An 18990-nucleotide genomic window follows, 5' to 3' on the forward strand; every position below is an offset into this window, starting at 1 on the left:
AATGTATAATTAATTAGAGGCGGATATATATATATATATATATATATATATATATATATATATATATATATATATATAAAGAGACAGTAAACATATAATTTTGGGGGGCATTTACGCCCAGTATCGGCAGTATTAAAAAAAAAGGTCGGTAATTGCTTTGGAAATATATCAAAAGGTAAATAAAAGCAAACGCTGTTATTCACGTTGTTGATTTCTGGTTAAATATTTTTTTACTATTTCGTCGTTAATTTTATCGGAAGAAGAATTCTTACTCTGCAGAAGAGAAATCATGTATTAATTTCCGAATAATAATTAATCACCATTTTATATCATATGCATATCATTAACATTCTTCTGTTAAGTCTTGCATGTATCCTGCAACGAAATACGGACACCTGTCAAAATACTTCAACGCAACCAAAGCAGTGGGACGTCACGACTGTAGAAATGCATGTTCCAACGAAAGTCAGTGGCTTAACCGTTATCTGTTTCACGGCGCCTGGAGTTGTCTCGCTGAGAGTTCGATGGCTCGAGTTTCGGTTTCGCTTGTAAGTGAGTGAACACTTATATACACAAGCAACAGTGGCGTGTGCATGGGGGCAATTAGTTGGGAATGCAGTACTCCCAATATGGTTCAAGTTTGCTGTACAATTAACTTCAACTGCAAATAAGGGTGGCGAAATAGTGTGAATGTTTTCTGCTATCGCAATTGTCCCCAATGGCGTAGTGGTAACAGTAACACATGTAATGATGTGGTCCGGCGTTCGATCACCATTAGAGCCTCAGTGGCTGTTTCCATTGGATGATATTCAGCCAACAACTTCCCCCACAATTGTTTGCGCGAAATCACACCCATTGCAATGATTACGGCAAACGTTTCGGAGCGTGTTGTAAACACACTTTATAGGCATTACACCTACAGTGATTGTGGCAGTGATTGAAGGTGCAAATATAACGATTATATTCTAAATGTAGTCCTGCATTTTGTTTAGTCTCTTAACAATGACCAGACTATCTAACAGAATATATAAAACGATGTGTAGGGCCTCACACACCCTTCAATCACTGATAATTTGTAGGTGATATGATGTGAACAAGAAAAAGCATTGACTCAATATTAACATATTATTTTGAGGTTTAGATAATAATAAAAAAGTATTTCAGGTCGGCTCTGTGGCTGAATGGTTGGCGTACCGTGTTACAAAAGTCGGGGTCCTAGGTTCGCATTCTGGAAAACCTTGACATGAAATTGTGTTTGTTCCAACAATCTGTTTCATCATTCATACTATTCTTCATGTTATATTATATATTTGCGATAGGAATCTTCAATTTGAGGAAGGCACAGCCATTTTCTGCTGTTATCTACAGATTGATTTAACTAATTTCACTTCTCGCTTCTGATTCATTTGGTCAATCGCTAAGATTAGGATGGAATTGATGCGAGGGCAATGACAAAAATGTTTGGACAGTACGCAACAAACAGACTGAATGTGAGTCTAGACGTCAATGCCCAAATTGTCTGCAAAATGCAGCCCATGCAGAGCGGGATAGTATATAGAATTTGGGCCCCTAGGCTCTCTTTTCTTTCGGGCACTGTAGACATTTTTATTAATAATTTTGATATCATGGTACTTTATTTTCACTAACTGCATGCTCTGTACTAATAACACTTGTAAAGTTTAAAACATTGATACAATATCGGTACATATTGTTTGTATGATCTAGGTGACGTTTGAAAATAGGTCATGGTGTAAGAACTTATTTAATCGCTATAGTGCAGAAGGCCTTAGAAAGATCGCTTCGCGGGTTTACAGCAGACAACAATATGGGGGTGTGTCTGCGGGAACCAATCAGGTCCGCGAATGAGCGAGCCCGGTTGCCACAGCTAGCTCTCGCTGCACCCTTCTGGAAGGGTGAGTGACCTCTGCCTCTTGCTACCTCGGCCTGTTTGTTCGGCTGAGGAGCAGACGACACGAGAGTATCGGCAATAGTGTGCGAGCGACGTCTGCTGTTAGCCCGCGAAACGCTCTTTCTAAGGCCTTCTGCACTATAGATAGTCCTTCGTTCACGAAATAAGCAAGTAATAGGATTTGGCATGTTTTAATTTGCCATTATCACAACATTAAGAAATGTTAATAGTCCATGGTCTTCACTTCGGTCCCTTCAGTGTCTCATTTTTGTGTGGCCCTAGGTTATAGCCTAGGATAACCTAATGGCAACCTCCCCCCCCCCCCTGAGTACAGGACGTGGAAGAGAGGTTGACATTTAGGCTCTTGCAGGAAAGCCATTCATTACACCTCGCTCCTGTTATCGTTATGTAAGGAACCCTCTCCATTTGCAGCAGTATTCCCCACGCTTTCAGTGGCGTACTCACAAATGCAGTAAAGGGATTATGAGTTGCTTCTTACCACTCCTAGATCATGCCATCTTTTCCTAAATTTGACGGTTTTTTTAGGAAAGTTGAGCAAAAATAAGACTACCTAGCTCTAAAAATCCTTCTAAATACGCCACTGTTCCTAACTTTACAGCTGACATATCATAACACCCATATATCACCCAGTAACAGAATTCACCTCCGATTAGCGTGAAACACAATAATAGGATGTTTTGTTAATATTTTCTCGCCAATCTTATATAAAATTAATCATCTCCATAACAGTTACGATGAAAAAACTCCGTGGCGAAACGGCCTTGAATAACAAAGGCCTGTTAAGTGGCTTTCTTATAAGTTGACACGTGGTCAGCACATCGAATCCCTTTGCTCCTGTAATCTTTATCCTCTATTTCACGTAGCTCCCCAATTGCCTTCAAGAAACCGAAATGTTCGGTAATGGAACCTGTGATCACGCTAAATTGAGTTCTAAGTCTACTTTCTGCAAAGATGGGCTGATCGGTGCTGACCTATAATTAGAAGTGGTATGCGAACCACAACGTGCATAAGTCCAACAGTAAGGGAGCGGTCGGAGCGTGGGTGACGCAAGCAGCTCTTTACAATAGAATCCTTTCCTTGCGTTGTCAAAATGTTAAGCATTCTTGTACAGATGGTCGTCGCCTTTATTCAATGCTATTGTATCATCATGAACCTTAGACATCGAAAGTAGAGATGTAATATTTATCGTTTTTGAAGCTTTTGACAACGAAGCACTGAAGGAAACTGGCAACACGGCGGTTCTCGGGTAAAAGCAATGCGGAGGAAGAGAGAGGAGAAAACAAATGACTGTCATTGACGGATCTACATATCTTGGGCCCATCTCAAAGCATTATTGAAGTTACCTTCAATGTAAAAGACACATACTTGTGATAAGAAATGTCAAAACATTTCCTACTATTCAGTCTCTTCAGTGTATGTATGTTGTTTGTGTGTGTGTGTGTGTCTGGAATGATTCGATTTTGTTATTTAGCGTCGCTTTTCTATCACTCTGGCTAATCGCGACGATGAGGATGAGTGATGATAGGAAGAAATTAGGAAGTTGATGCAGGAACACTTACAAAGAACACCCATGCCCAGGGGGAGATGCGAACCGTAACCATTGGCTTCGTAAACTCTCTGCTAAGCACTCCGTGCGGAGATCGGAATATCTCTCGAGTTTTTTTTAATGTATAGTTTTAAGTTCACTTTTATGCACAGATCGGTTAAATGGGACACGACCTATAGTTTTAAAGTGAGATCCGAACCACTATGTGCCTCCACCGGGAATCGAACATGGTATACCTCTGGAGAGGGAAGTAGAATTGGAGAGGTAGAGTTTTGCAAAATCATGTGGAGATGAAACTTTTGATAAGTCACTTGTGAGAGATGTCTGGGGATACAATTCAGCTGGGAATGATGGACCAATATCTATTGCATAATATTTCTACATTTGCTCGCTTTTACTTTTAATTTGTCGAGATTTGGGTTGGGTATGCAGTGGTTGTTAGGTAACTACATCACGTTTGATGGTTCCCAATGTAAATAGTAATTTCGTTCTATCCACGGGATTTTCGCCCCTTGCTCCGCCTGTCTGTCGCAATTATTAACCATTCATTGGACAAACCATTCGTTAAATTAATATTACGCACGTTCTCTCCAAGAACCAAGTACGAAAGTTAACTGTTGCATTTCGAAGTCCTTCCCACCCTTTGTTTCACGCTACGGGTTAAGAATTTCAAATAAGACGTCCTTATGTTTCATTTTTTTTATTTTCTTTGTAGATACAAGATTTAAATAATAATAATAATAATAAAATAATGAATTTAAATAACTGGGAACAAAATATTGGATCACTGGTCAGTTTCCTGAGTAAACCGTCAAAGAAAAGCAAACGCTGTTATTAATTTCGTTGATTCATAGTTCATTGTTTGCTATCTTGTTGATGTTAATTTTAACGAATAATTAATCTGTAGTAATCCCCACTTGAGGTGGGGTGTAAGGAGTGGCCTTCAACGTTGTACACCCAATTGTCAAGTAGTACACCCTACACTACATTTTCCAGACGAACGAGGCTCTGGCGACTTGCACTATGGCTAGTATAATTTTGTGTGTCTTGTCCTGTTTTTTGTCCATGTGTGTGCTGAGTTCCACTTTGCAGCCTCAGCTTTTAACGAAAGCCAGAAAATTTTTGTAATTTAGTAACAAGACAGTGCAATAATGCTATTTTAGTTATGGTAAGGAGCTGGACCCCGTATATTGTGACGGATGCAAAATAGCCTAAGTGCTGACGCACACAAAATTTTTAAATTCAAATTCAATATCACATGAGGTATGATTTTGTTACACCTTGCTTGTAGCCAGCAGCGAAAATTACATACCAGTCAAAATAATTGAAAGCACTACTCTCGCAGCCTTGCAGGTGGAACACGGGAGTATAGATTACTGAAGCAGATAACATACACTCCTGCAAGCAGCAGAACAGTTCTGCCGTCGAATTCTGTCGAGCTGAGGCATTTGTACATCTTATCATGATGCAAGAAAGAACAAGTGCAAAAACATGCTTTTCTGGGATTCGAACCCTGAAACTTTAACCTTGCGTGCTACAAGTAAACAATGACGGACTGCAAATAGAGAAACGCTCGTGTTTTAATTTTTAGTTGATGTTTGTTATGAGGGAAAGGGTATATGCAGCAGATCTTTGCAAACACTCATATAGTCTGCGGGTAATGATAATTCCATGTTAAAGAAAGGATCATATTAGTATTATATTCTGTGAAGTAAGGTAATTTTTTTTTCGGATTAGTGTAGTATTTTTTTTATTTGTCAGCAAGTAACTTGGAGTTCTAAATTATTTGACTGGTAAAGTCCGTTCAAGGGAAACGAAACTAGCTGGAAAGTACGATTCCAAACGCGAGAGGGGAAGCAGGTAGAACACTCACCAAACCACCCTGTGGCTTTAGCTTGCTAGGGTTCGCTTGCTGTGTTTATTACTGCTTTCTGTGTTGTGTTTGTGATGTCTCTTACAATTCGTAACAAACCGTTTCGAAGTGGAACAAAGAAAACTGTGACGCTTTGGTCCCTGTTGCACATTCTACAAACGCCCTCGATACAATACAGAATGCCAAAAAAAATTCAGTTACTACATTTTCTTTATTGTGAACACTATTACTAGTGAATATTATCCTGATTACTGCTGTGTGCATTTGTGCTGATTATACGATTTACTAAGGAGACCAATTTAAGTGAATGATCCAAAATAAAGTTCCTGGTTTACAAACAAGTTTATCTACTAATGTGACGTAATGAATACTTTCCTGATATGTTCCGTTTGCGTATATAGTAGTATATGGATGGTTATTCTTTTTTCATTCTGTACCCTTACATAATTCGTAAACATCTCTACGTATTTTGGTGGTTATGTTACTACGTTTGAAATTTCATTGTTGTTTCCACAGCAGACAATTTTCACGAAACTCACTTCCTGAACATAGTTCCGTCACCCCTATTTTGCCAATGAACACGTCCAGTTGCGACTTGCACACGTCGCGAAAATTGGTTGCTATTGATAAGAACCTTAAATCTGTGATTGTCCCTTCATTAATTTCTGACATTCGTTTGCATCCTCGCAATTAGCCAGAAGTGGTAGAAATGCGACGTCAAATAAATTAAATCAACTAACAATAAGTACTTGTATAAAAACTAGTGCACAAAACATGTATGACGCTTCGAAAGATGGAATTTTGAATTAGTAACTCTCTCTCAACAGTGGCGTAGCAACATATAGCGACGCCCTGGAAGAGATTAGAATGCGAGGCCCCCATCCAGTGGCGGAAATTAAGGGGAAATGGGGGGCGAGTAGTCTCTCCCCTCTTTTTTTCCACCTTTGCGCCAGCACTATGCTAAACCTTATCTACCAAGGGAAAGTAAACTGTCCTTGTAATTTTTGTTTTATAATCATTGATGCGTGTTTACAAGACATTTAATTTAGTCGAGACAGTCCATTCTTCCAAATCCCTGTCCCAATTTATTTCAAACTTAAGTCGTATTTACCAAAATGTTTCGAATTTTATTTGTGGGGGTGGGGGGGTTAATCCACATTTAGACATGGTCTTCTGTATTATTTTCTAACCCTAGAATTTTCACGGCTGTTCAACGGTGCTTGTACAAGAACATTTCTAAAAAAATAAAATATTGTTAGTTTGCGGAAGACAGAAATATTCGAATGCTTCTGAGAATTGAACGTAAACAATAAGCACCAAGCTGTACGCCTTGTGACAACTTTAGTCTGTAAGAGATTGCGTTGCTGAATGCTGATTGTCGGATAGGGGGGAGGGGGTTATCAGTGAGTTGATTTTTTCCCGATACTTTGGACCGTAACATTGCAACTCTAGAATTCTACAACTAGGAAAGATAATAGTAGGCAATTTGTTCACCACCATTTTCATTCTCTCTTTACTCTACAACTTGTGTTGTTCTACGAGGTCATTAATTCTTTTCATGCGAAGTTTATGTTGACATCTGCGTTTCTATTTCAACCCATTATCATGACACTGTTGAAAACAGACTGAATGAAAATTCAAAGGAGATGGACATATTGCTTTAACCGTTGGGTGTACACTTAGCATTGTATCTACGAGCTAGCACTAGCTCGTACAATAATACTACCATTACATTGGTGGTCACATCCTATACTCCCAACAGCATTTCGCCGACCAGGGTCGACCAACTGGACGGAGTGGTTAGCACAGCGCACTACGAAGCCGTGGGTTCCGGGTTCGAATCCAGGTTTGAGCATGGATGTTCTTTGCGAGTGTTCCTTGATCAATTTCATCATATAGTTACTCATCCTCATCATCGCGATCAGCCAAAAGTGTCAGAAAATCGACGTAAAATAGCCTAATTCAACAAATTCAACAGCATTTCGGATGATCTCTTTTGTTCCACATTTTCGGATTTGTCTCCAACCACTTCAAAAATATCCTGGGTACAGGCCTGTTCTAGGAAGGAATGAAAAAACGCGAGCATTTAAAGGCCTCACGCTTGCTTCGTGGCAGTTGGAGGTGTTTGTTGTTAACTTATTAAATTCGGGAGGGAAAGGTAAAGAGAAAAAAGAGAATACAAGACAACGGGCTTTTTATTCAATGAAAGAATAAATGGGTAAAAATGTTATCGTGAATTTTTGCTAACTGTTTCACGTGAGAAATACGACGATCATTTTTTACTTCTTTCGTGCCCCTTAGGCTTAAGACCTGCCTGCCTGTATGTTATGCTTCTGATTTGACGTATTCATTCAAATTATAACGTTTAATTAGAATTTAAAACCAGATAAATAATAAATAATAAATGTTTTAATATTATTTCCCACAAAAATAGCATTTTCCATGCCCCCCATACAGCACAACATGGTTTCAGATATGTTACGGATACGTAACTCTTGAAACATTGTAACATTGCAGCAACATTACGAAACATTACTGTGATGTTTCAGGTATGTTTCAGCAATGTAAAAATGTCCGCGAATCTAACATAACATTCGTAATGTTACAGAAACATGTCAGTGCATCATTACAGAAACATGTCAATGTAACATTGCAGAAACATGTCAGTGCAACATTACAGAAACATGTCAATGTAACATTGCAGAAACATGTCAGTGTAACATTACAGATACATTTCCGTACAGTTTTGAGATATTTCAGTTACATTACAGTGATATTATTTCACATTATTGTTATATTGAATGGAATCAGTACTGTATTCATAAATGGCATATTTGAGGGGGGTTTGGGGTTAAACCCCCTTCAAATATTATTACAATATTTACTTGTAAATAATTTCCTGAAAATAGAATTCACAGTATTTCTTTTAAAATCAAATATTGTGATGCTGTGAAAGTGCCAGAGGTCTTGGGTTTGAAACCTCATTAGGCATGATGCTTAATATTTATTTTATCTCCCATCAATTGACCACATATCTCAATTAATCTAGTCAGGAGAAAAAGTGCATAAAATTGCCGATTATGCATTCGTTCATGTCAGACAAAGCTAGAGTTAAAAAAAACAAAAACTTTAGACACCTCAAAAGAAAATATGAAACATTAAACTGGTAATCATCATTAATACCTTCAATTCTTTACAAAGGAATAGAGTTTTGCATGCAATAACAAAGCTCTTTGTGGTTTGCTGTGCCACGTCACAAGGAAGGTTGGATTGAGGGTGATGTTATTAGCATCATGCTCCAGTCACTTTTCACCCACTTTACCAATTGATGATAGACTGGAAGCATGTAAACATTTTACTAAATACTAAAATTTACTTTGTGCATTGTGTCACTTTATGATGAAAAATCTGGTACAATAAGGTATATTCTATATATTAATTACAAAAGAATGGACAGATAATTTGAGCATATCATCCCAAATAAAAATTCAAAATTAATGTAACTTGCATGTCTGTAATTTACCATCACCTTGTACATAGCTATTGTGAATTATTTACACCATTTAGATTCTAATAATATTGGTTCTGACCATTATGCATTATTCTGGAAACATCTGAGATACCTTATTGGATACTTCCTGGAGATCATGCAGAGTGACCTACAAGTTACTTGAATTGGCAGTCTATACATTTGATAAGAATATCCTACATACTTACATAATCGAAGAAATTGACCACAAAGTTGGCAACCGTTAAGTATGCCGTGCCACCCTAAGGTCTGCGGAGCCATGGATTATTATTATTAAAAGAATCAGTAAAAAATAAAAACTTGGAAAACTATCAGTTCACAAGAAAAAAGAGCAAAATGGACACAAGCTAAACTTGGGCAATTTTTGGGAACTAACAATATAAATAAGAATTGAACAATAACAGCAAATCAAAGTTTAAAAATTGATGAAATGTGTTTTGACATTCTCTATAATCTTGAAAATGTGCAGTATCAGAGGTTGTGCTTGCCAGTCAGAATTATCAATGCTATTACTGTTTCTTGTGAGAAATTTCCATTGTCTTGTTGCTCCAAAGATGTTCTACGATTTCCTACATTACCATTTCTTCATGAAAACAATTTTACATAGATTTCCTAACTTATACCGAAACATTTCAAAATGAGAACGTGCAAGACATGATTTTTGAATGATTTATATTATATCTTTCATTGATTTTCAAAATGGTTGTGCTAGGCTAGGTTCGTCAGTTTCAGAATACACTGTGAGAAATATAAATAAGAACCTTGCAGTGAAGGGATCCCAAGTTCAATACCATGTGAAGGCACATTGCACAGTGGTTGGAATCCCACTTTAAATTGCACGTCTACTCCCGATTAGCCTATCTGCACATTAAGTGGACTTCAAACAACAATTCACACATGAAACAAATATAAAAGGATAAGTATTATCAAAGGAATATATATTTTTTCACAAAAGAGTCTTTATTTTTTTGTCTAAATACATTTTTTTGTTCAGTTGAAATTTCTGCAGACCACAAGTTCTCACTCAGACAGCCTCAGTGGAACAACATTCAGTTTTACCTGTAAAGAGAATAATGTCATGTAACATCAATTCTGAATTAGCATTCTGTGGGCAGAAATATCATTTTAAGAAACAAAATTTTGGATAAGGTCATTCCACATCAGTTCAACCAGACCACGGTACCCATAATCTCAAATTTTCATGAAACTCGGCACATTTAATAATACTTTCATGGTGGTGAGAAACCATCGTTTTTCTCTCTCTCTAAGTTGTTCAGTAATTCCTCTTTCTTCCATTCCCAAAGCCTCCAAGTGTGAGCTGCACTGTCCTGGAAGAAAAATTCTAGCTCCCTTACAAATTATTCAAACTTCTTTGAAATTTCACATTACCAAAATAATAGAAAGAAAATATGACAACGTATCACATTCACATTTTAGTACACCAATAAATTAGTAAAATATTACCAGATTTTAGGCCAAAAACAATGTTTACTACAATTTCGATTTTTCTTAGGTTTGATATATCATCTAACTAGCCCAGAAATAAACTAAAAGGTGATTAATTCCTCCTCTGCTTTTTTTTAATGACTACCGGATTTTATACTTTTCACATTAACTCTTAAGAATCTAGATATCATTGAAGCACATTTTTTGGAGTATAAAATTTTAAATAGCGTTTTCATGGATGCCAGGAACGCAGGGCATGGAAGGAAAAGCCAAACTGGTGCCTTACTACTGGACCACCAGATCCACTTGGCAATTGGACAATATCTTCACTACTTGAGAAGCGGTTGGAAAACTATGAAGTGCTTTTTGTTGAAAATGGCTGGCTAGTGCATGCTAGTACCTTGGTATATCAGTAGCTATAATGTGCTCAAACACTACACAAAGTCTCATTCTAAATTGAGGGATCAAATCTACAAATTGTACTACAAGTTACATTCCTCGTTAATTTTATTCCATGTATTAAAAAGTTATAGTAGTATTCAACTACTTTTTAAGATGTGTCTTTGTCATAGTAAATGTAAATAAACTAATATTAGTAATTATAAATGTAAGAACAAAACATTCATGTTTGACCATAGGATGTTTTCAGATAGGGCCAAACACTGATTTTTTTTCAAAAGGGAGGGGGGAAGCATATTTTCTCCATAATAGTGTCACTCCCTGAAAGAAACACCGTCAATTCAAAGTTATCATATTTCTGCAATATCCTTTTAATAATTCACTCAAATGACTGACTGAAATAAAATTATATGGGTGAAGTATGAAATTTTAAGGTGACACCTTCCTGGCATCCATGAAAACCTTATTTAAAATTGTATACTCCAAAAATTGATTCTGTGATATCTAGATTCTTAGAGATAATTTGGAAACTATAAAATGTGATATACATTTTTTTCAAAATCAGAGAAGGAATGAAAACACCATCAATTTTATTTTTGTGTAAGTTAGATTATATATATGAAACTTTACTTTAAAAATATTTGAGTTGGTGTTGCAACTTTCCCTTTAAAAAAATCGAAATTCTAGTAAACCTTGTTTTTGGGCCAAAACCAGGTAATATTTTACTAATATACTGGAATATGAATGTCACATTTTTCTCTGAAATCTATATTGTTCGGTTAACGTTGTGAAATCTCAAAACACATTATATAATTTGAAGAGCGACAGAATTTTTTTCTTCTAGGACACTGCAGCTCACACTGGAAAGTTTGGGAATGGAATAAAAGAAAAGGAATAACTAAAAGTTGAAGGGGTCATAATTCAAGGTAAATACCAAAAAAATCATGTGGTTTCTCACCACAATGAAAGATGAAATGTGCTGAGTTTCATTAAAATTGAGGATCATAAGTTCTCAAACCCCTTTTGTTGGTAGAAACCCTCCAATGGTGGTTGTATGACCATTTTAGAAAAAAAACCCTTATTATTACATGTTTCTAGATATCAGAAACAATGTTCAAAAATATTTATTGTCGTTAGTTCTCCTGGAATATCCTTTTTCCAACATTACAAAGGTGTTCTTTTTCTCATGTAGCGCCCGACCCTGTGGCCGAGTGGTTAGCACATCGCGCTGCGACGCCAAGGATCCCGGGTTCGAATCCCGGTCGGGCTTGGTTGTTTGTGAATGTCCATTCATCAATTTCATCATTTCATCACTCATCCCCATCTTCGAAAATTAGACAAGAGGCATAAAACGCGAAGTAAAATAAACTAAATCATCAATCAAATTACGGAAACCTTAATATCTCAAAAATCAGTAAAGCTGGAGACCTGAAACAAAATTCATTCTGTAGTTAATGAATCATACTTTCCATGATATTCAAGTATGTTTTGCTCAAAATTGCATCCTAAGAACAAAAATTAAGGTGGTAATTTGGGTAACAAGACAGTGGCCATGGTGGCTCAGTTGGTAACGCGTCTGACTACCATGCTAAAGGTCCCGGGTTCGATCCCCGGCCGGTTCAAATCCGGGAACTTTTCTAACGGTGGAAGCGGCCCCGGCGCCCACCCAGCGTCGAATAACATGGGTACCGGGGGGAAACCCCGGGGCGTGATGCTGATCACATCACCCCCACTCACGACCGGGTCAAGAAACATGGTCGTTTATGGAATTTTGACAGTTTCGGTTTTAAATCTCTCAGATGGGTCCTTTTGAAAAATTCTGAAATTTGGCATGGAGGAAGCCCTGCATGAACCTAAATCACAGTAAAAATCTCAACTTTTAGACTCAACTTGTTTGGTAAATATGACATAACATATGCGATCTAATTTGTGACATTGGTGTGTAATCAGTGACGTGCACTCAGGAGTAGCTAGTCTTGCAGAGATAGATCAATCAATCTCACATCTCAAATTATATTCAAATCACAATATGTATTGTCTTGTTAAAGCCACCACAGCTCATACGCAACACTTTCTTTTCCACGTGCTTCTCATCCATCGGTGTTCTCCGCGGGCAAAGCTGGCTGGATACCCTAGCTCGCTCTTCTTCCGCCAGACCAGTTTCCAGGTAGAAACTGCCGGCCATGGAAAAGGAAGATTTCTACCTCTACCTCCCTTGTCCCCTCGCCCCCCGCTGCAATGGTTGAAAGCCCAGGCTTTCAGGTCCCCCAGTCTATCTCCTATAGGGCAGATAGGGGATTGGTTTCTCATATTTTTTTTTGTAAATCCTCTAAAGATCACAGGGCAAAATTTTCTGCAGTACTTATGTTCTCTGTATTTACACAACCTTTTACACGTTGTACAATATGTGTGTATGTATGTATGGGAACGTGTTATGTGCAGAGGAATATATAATGATTAAATTACAAATATGTGCTCAGGTTCTCTCTGACTCTCGATTTAGTAGTGTTTTATTTAAATATACTACTCTTGGTCTCTAACAGTCATAAATACGGATGTATTTATTTGGGCAAGAGAACGCGTGTTCATATTGTTGTTGGTTTGGTTTATTTTACTTCGCTTTTCTGCCACATTTAGTTATCGCGAAAATGAGGATTGAGTGATGATATGATGAAATTGGGACCTTATATGAAAAATCCAGGCCAGGATTCGAACCCGTGATGAGTGCGCATTCTTGTCGTATGTGTTGCAGTGAATAATGAAATAATTTGGAATGAAAAATGTATCTCAGAACTCAAAAAGTCAAATGAATATCATTGAAGAAACTACAAAAAAGTGTGTTGTGTTTTGTTACCTGTCACCAAATCAACCAAGCGTGGGGGAGTGGTTATCACAGCGCGCTACGACACCAGGAGTTCCGGGTTCGAACCCCGACCCGGGCATGGGCGTTCCCTGTGCTCGTCCCTTCATCAATTTCATCGTATCGTCTTCGCAATTAACCAAATGTGACAAAAAAGCAACGCCAAGTAACAAAAATGAAATCAAATCATTGATTGCTCAATTTGGTTTATTTTACTTTGCTTTTCCGCCACCTTTGGTACGACAAAATTGATGAAGTGACACACACAAAGAACACAAATGGCTAATCCGAGATTCGAACGCAGGATCTCTGGCTTAGAGTCAAATCAAATAGTTTTTTTTTTATCTTCGAATGTGGGTGGGGGTTACGTGTACTTTTTTCTAGTATTCATTCATAATTTTGCAATCTTTTCCTGTTATTGACATTCAGTAGTGTAATATACAATATAACCAGTGCAAGAAAGGATGAGCCCCTCTCAGGCAGATTTGCCTACACTTAAAACAGGCTCAACATGCCCATATGAGCTTTTTGCTCAAGTGTGGAACCCTGCCTAATCCAAGATTTTTGTGAAAATGCCCTCGGGAAGTTCCCGTGAAATGATGAGACCACTCAGATTGATTTGCCTACACTTATAAAAGGCACTTCTGTGAGGTTGTTGTCCATAAATTTGTTAAAAATATGCCCCTCTTGATATTTTTTTTGCCCACACCTAAAACTAGGCCAAACGTATTAACACACACACACCCACACACACACACACACACACACACACACACACACACACACACATACAACCACACCCACCCACACCCACCCACACACACACACACACACACACACCCACACACATACACCCACACCCACCCACACCCACCCACACACATACACCCACACCCACCCACACCCACCCACACACACACACATAAACCCACATACACCCGCACCAACCCACATACACCCACACACACACCCACACCCACCCACATACACCCACACCCACCCACACCCACCCACATACACCCACATACACCCACACCCATACCCACCCACACACACACACATACACCCACACCCACCCACACCCACCCACATACACCCACACCCACCCACACACACACACACACCCACACACACCCACACCCACCCACCCACACACACATACACACACACACACACACATACACCCACACCCACCCACACCCACCCACACACACACACACACACACACACACACACACACCCACACACACCCACACCCACCCACCCCCACCCACACCCACACACACACATACACACACATATTTATTTCCGGTTTAAGTTTAATTGGACACCAGGCCCAACTTGTGCAATATGCAGAGGCCTTCTAGAATTGCTCTGTGACTCTCTCATTTCTTACATCATAAACATATGATTTTTCACCTACGAGAATAACACTACATATAGTGTCATCAGGGAGTGTATCGTGGAATTCACAGATAATTTTAATGTTTGTCCTGTCATTAACCACAACTTGTTTCTTTTTTGAGGTGTTGATGACAAATATGGGTCTCTGTGTTTTGAATTCATCTGGTGTGTAATACATGTCAGTATTGCCCGAGCCTGGCTGATATTTTTACAACACTGATGAGCAGGGATTTGGAACTGTATGTAAAACAAGACAGGAAATTTGTTACACTGATGAGAAGATCCTATTAAAAATTAAATTTGTTAGAATTGATTACTGACAAGAATAATAATTATGAAGAAACGCAGTCCCTATCTCTGACAGAGCAATGCTGTGATGAGGTACAGGCTTCAGAAAATTATACCCAAGCAGATTTCAAACAAATATCTTGCCTCTTCCTGCATACAGACCCGAGCCTGGCTGATATTTCTACAGCACTGATGAGCAGGGATTTGGAACTGCATGTAAAACAAGACAGGAAATTTGTTACACTGATGAGAAGAGCCTATTATTGTAGAATTTATTACTGACAAGAATAATAATTATGAAGAAACACAGTCCCTATCTCTGACAGAGTTATGCTGTGATGCTATTATTAGGTACAGGCTTCAAAAAATTATACCCAAGCAGATTTCAACTACAAATATCTTGCCTGTTCCTGCATAGAGACCCGAGCCTGGCTGATATTTCTACAGCACTGATGAGCAGGGATTTGGAACTGCATGTAAAACAAGACAGGAAATTTGGCAGATATTGTTATAGTGATGGCTGCACAGAGAAACAAGATTGTAACAAGAGAGCCTGACATCCAGATTGTTGCAGGTTGTCATATCTTATAGAGGTTTGTTCTGAATATAATTATATTTTATTGATTATGACTAATGTAATAATTATGAAGAAACACAGTCCCTATCTCTGACAGAGTTATGCTGTGATGAGGTACATGCTTCAGAAAATTATACCCAAGCAGATTTAAACGTTGCCTCTTCCTGCATACACACCCAAGCCTGGCTGATATTTCTACAGCACTGATGAGCAGGGATGGAACTGCATGTAAAACAAGACAGGAAATTTGTTACACTGATGAGAAGAGCCTATTAAAAATTAAACTTGTTAGAATTGATTATTGACAAGAATAATAATTATGAAGAAACACAGTCCCTATCTCTGACAGAGCTATGCTGTGATGAGGTACAGGCTTCTGAAAATTATACCCAAGCAGATTTCAAACAAATATCTTGCCTCTTCCTGCACACAGACCCGAGCCATTTCTACAGCACTGATGAGCAGGGATTTGGAACTGCATGTAAAACAAGACAGGAAATTTGTTACACTGATGAGAAGATCCTATTAAAAATTAAAATTGTTAGAATTGATTACTGACAAGAATAATAATTATGAAGAAACACAGTCCATATCTCTGACAGAGCTATGCTGTTAGGTACAGGCTTCAGAAAATTATACCCAAGCAGATTTCAATTACAAATATCTTGCCTGTTCCTACACACAGACCCGAGCCTGGCTGATATTTCTACAGCACTGATGAGCAGGGAGTTGGAACTGCATGCAAAACAAGACAGGAAATTTGTTACACTGATGTGAAGAGCCTATTAAAAATTAAACTTGTTAGAATTGATTACTGACAAGAATAATAATTATGAAGAAACACAGTCCCTATCTCTGACAGAGCTATGCTGTGATGAGGTACAGGCTTCAGAAAATTATACCCAAACAGATTTCAATCTTGCCTCTTCCTACATACACACAGACCCGAGCCTGGCTGATATTTCTACAGCACTGATGAGTAGGGATTTGGAATTGCATGCAAAACAAGACAGGAAATTTGGCAGATATTATTATAGTGATGGCTGCAGAGAGAAACAAGATTGTAACAAGAGAGACTGAAAAATACAGAAACATAACATCTTATACATCCAGATTGTTGCAGCGAAAACAACGTTGAAACGTTTCGGAGATACAAAATCCTATGTTTGAAATCAATAAAATATAATTATATTCAGAAGAAACCTCTATAAGATATGACAACCTGCAACAATCTGGATGTATGAGATTTATGTTTCTGTATTTTTCAGGCTCTCTTGTTACAATCTTGTTTCTCTCTGCAGCCATCACTACTGCCACATGTTCTATGATTATAATACTCTAACAAATTCATTGAAAACATATCTGTAATCAATAATCAATTCTAACAAGTTTAATTTTTAATAGGATCTTCATCAGTATAACATTTCCTGTCTTGTTTTACATGCAGTTCCAAATCCCTGCCCATCAGTGCTGTAGAAATATCAGCCAGGCTCGGGTCTGTGTGTAGGAACAGGCAAGGTTGAAATCTGCTTGGGTATAATTTTCTGAAGCCTGTACCTCATCACAGCATAGCTCTGTCAGAGATAGGGACATTGAGTATGAATTTAATTAAATAATATTGTTGCTGTGTTTCTTCATAATTATTGATTACATTAGTCATAATCAATACAATATAATTATATTCAGAACAAACCTCTATAAGATAAGCCAACCTGCAACAATCTGGATGCATGAGATGTTATGTTTCTGTATTTTTCAGGCTCTCTTGTTACAATCTTGTTTCTCTCTGCAACATTGCCATCACTATAACAATATCTGCCAAATTTCCTGTCTTGTTTTACATGCAGTTCCAAATCCCTGCCCATCAGTGCTGTAGAAATATCAGCCAGGCTCGGGTCTGTATGCAGGAAGAGGCAAGATATTTGTTTGAAATCTGCTTGGGTACTGAACAAACCTCTATAAGATATGACAACCTGCAACAATCTGGATGTATGAGATGTTTCTGTATTTTTCAGGCTCTCTTGTTACAATCTTGTTTCTCTCTGCATATCTGCCACATGTTCTATGATTATATGCTCTAAGAACTTATCTGTAATCAATAACTGTCAGTAATCAATTCTAACAAGTTTAATTTTTAATAGGCTCTTCTCATCCGTGTAATAAATTTCCTGTCTTGTTTTACATGCAGTTCCAAATCCCTGCCCTGTAGAAATATCAGCCAGGCTCGGGTCTGTGTGTAGGAACAGGCAAGATATTTGTAGTTGAAATCTGCTTGGGTATCATTTTTTGAACAAACCTCTATAAGATATGACAACCTGCAACAATCTGGATGTATGAGATGTTATGTTTCTGTATTTTTCAGTCTCTCTTGTTACAATCCTGTTTCTCTCTGCAACATTGCCATCACTCTGCCACATGTTCTATGATTATATGCTCTAACAATTGTATAATCGATGCAAACATGTCTGTAATCAATAATTGTCAGTAATCAATTCTAACAAGTTTAATTATTAATAGGCTCTTCTCATCAGTGTAACAAATTTCCTGGCTTGTTTTACATGCAGTTCCATCCCTGCTCATCAGTGCTGTAGAAATATCAGCCAGGCTCGGGTCTGTATGCAGGAAGAGGCAAAATATTTGTTTGAAATCTGCTTGTGTGCCTGTACCTAATAATAGCATCACAGCATAGCTCTGTCAGAGATAGGGACTGTGTTTCTTCATAATTATTATTCTTGTCAGTAATCAATTCTAACAAGTTTAATTTTTAATAGGATCTTCTCATCAGTGTTACAAATTTCCTGTCTTGTTTTGCATGCAGTTCCAAATCCCTGCCTTGTAGAAATATCAGCCAGGCTCGGGTCTGTATGTAGGAAGAGGCAAGATATTTGTTTGAAATCTGCTTGGGTATAATTTTCTGAAGCCTGTACCTCATCACAGCATAGCTCTGTCAGAGATAGGGACTGTGTTTCTTCATAATTATTACATTAGTCATAATCAATAAAATATAATTATATTCAGAACAAAGCTCTATAAGATATCACAACCTGCAACAATCTGGATGTATGAGATGTTTTATTGTTTCTGTATTTTTCAGGCTCTCTTGTTACAATCTTGTTTCTCTCTGCAACATTGCCATCA

The sequence above is a fragment of the Lepisma saccharinum genome, chromosome 22, assembly GCF_977018435.1.
Source record: "Lepisma saccharinum chromosome 22, izLepSacc3.1, whole genome shotgun sequence".
In the NCBI taxonomy this organism is placed as follows: Eukaryota; Metazoa; Arthropoda; class Insecta; order Zygentoma; family Lepismatidae; genus Lepisma; species Lepisma saccharinum.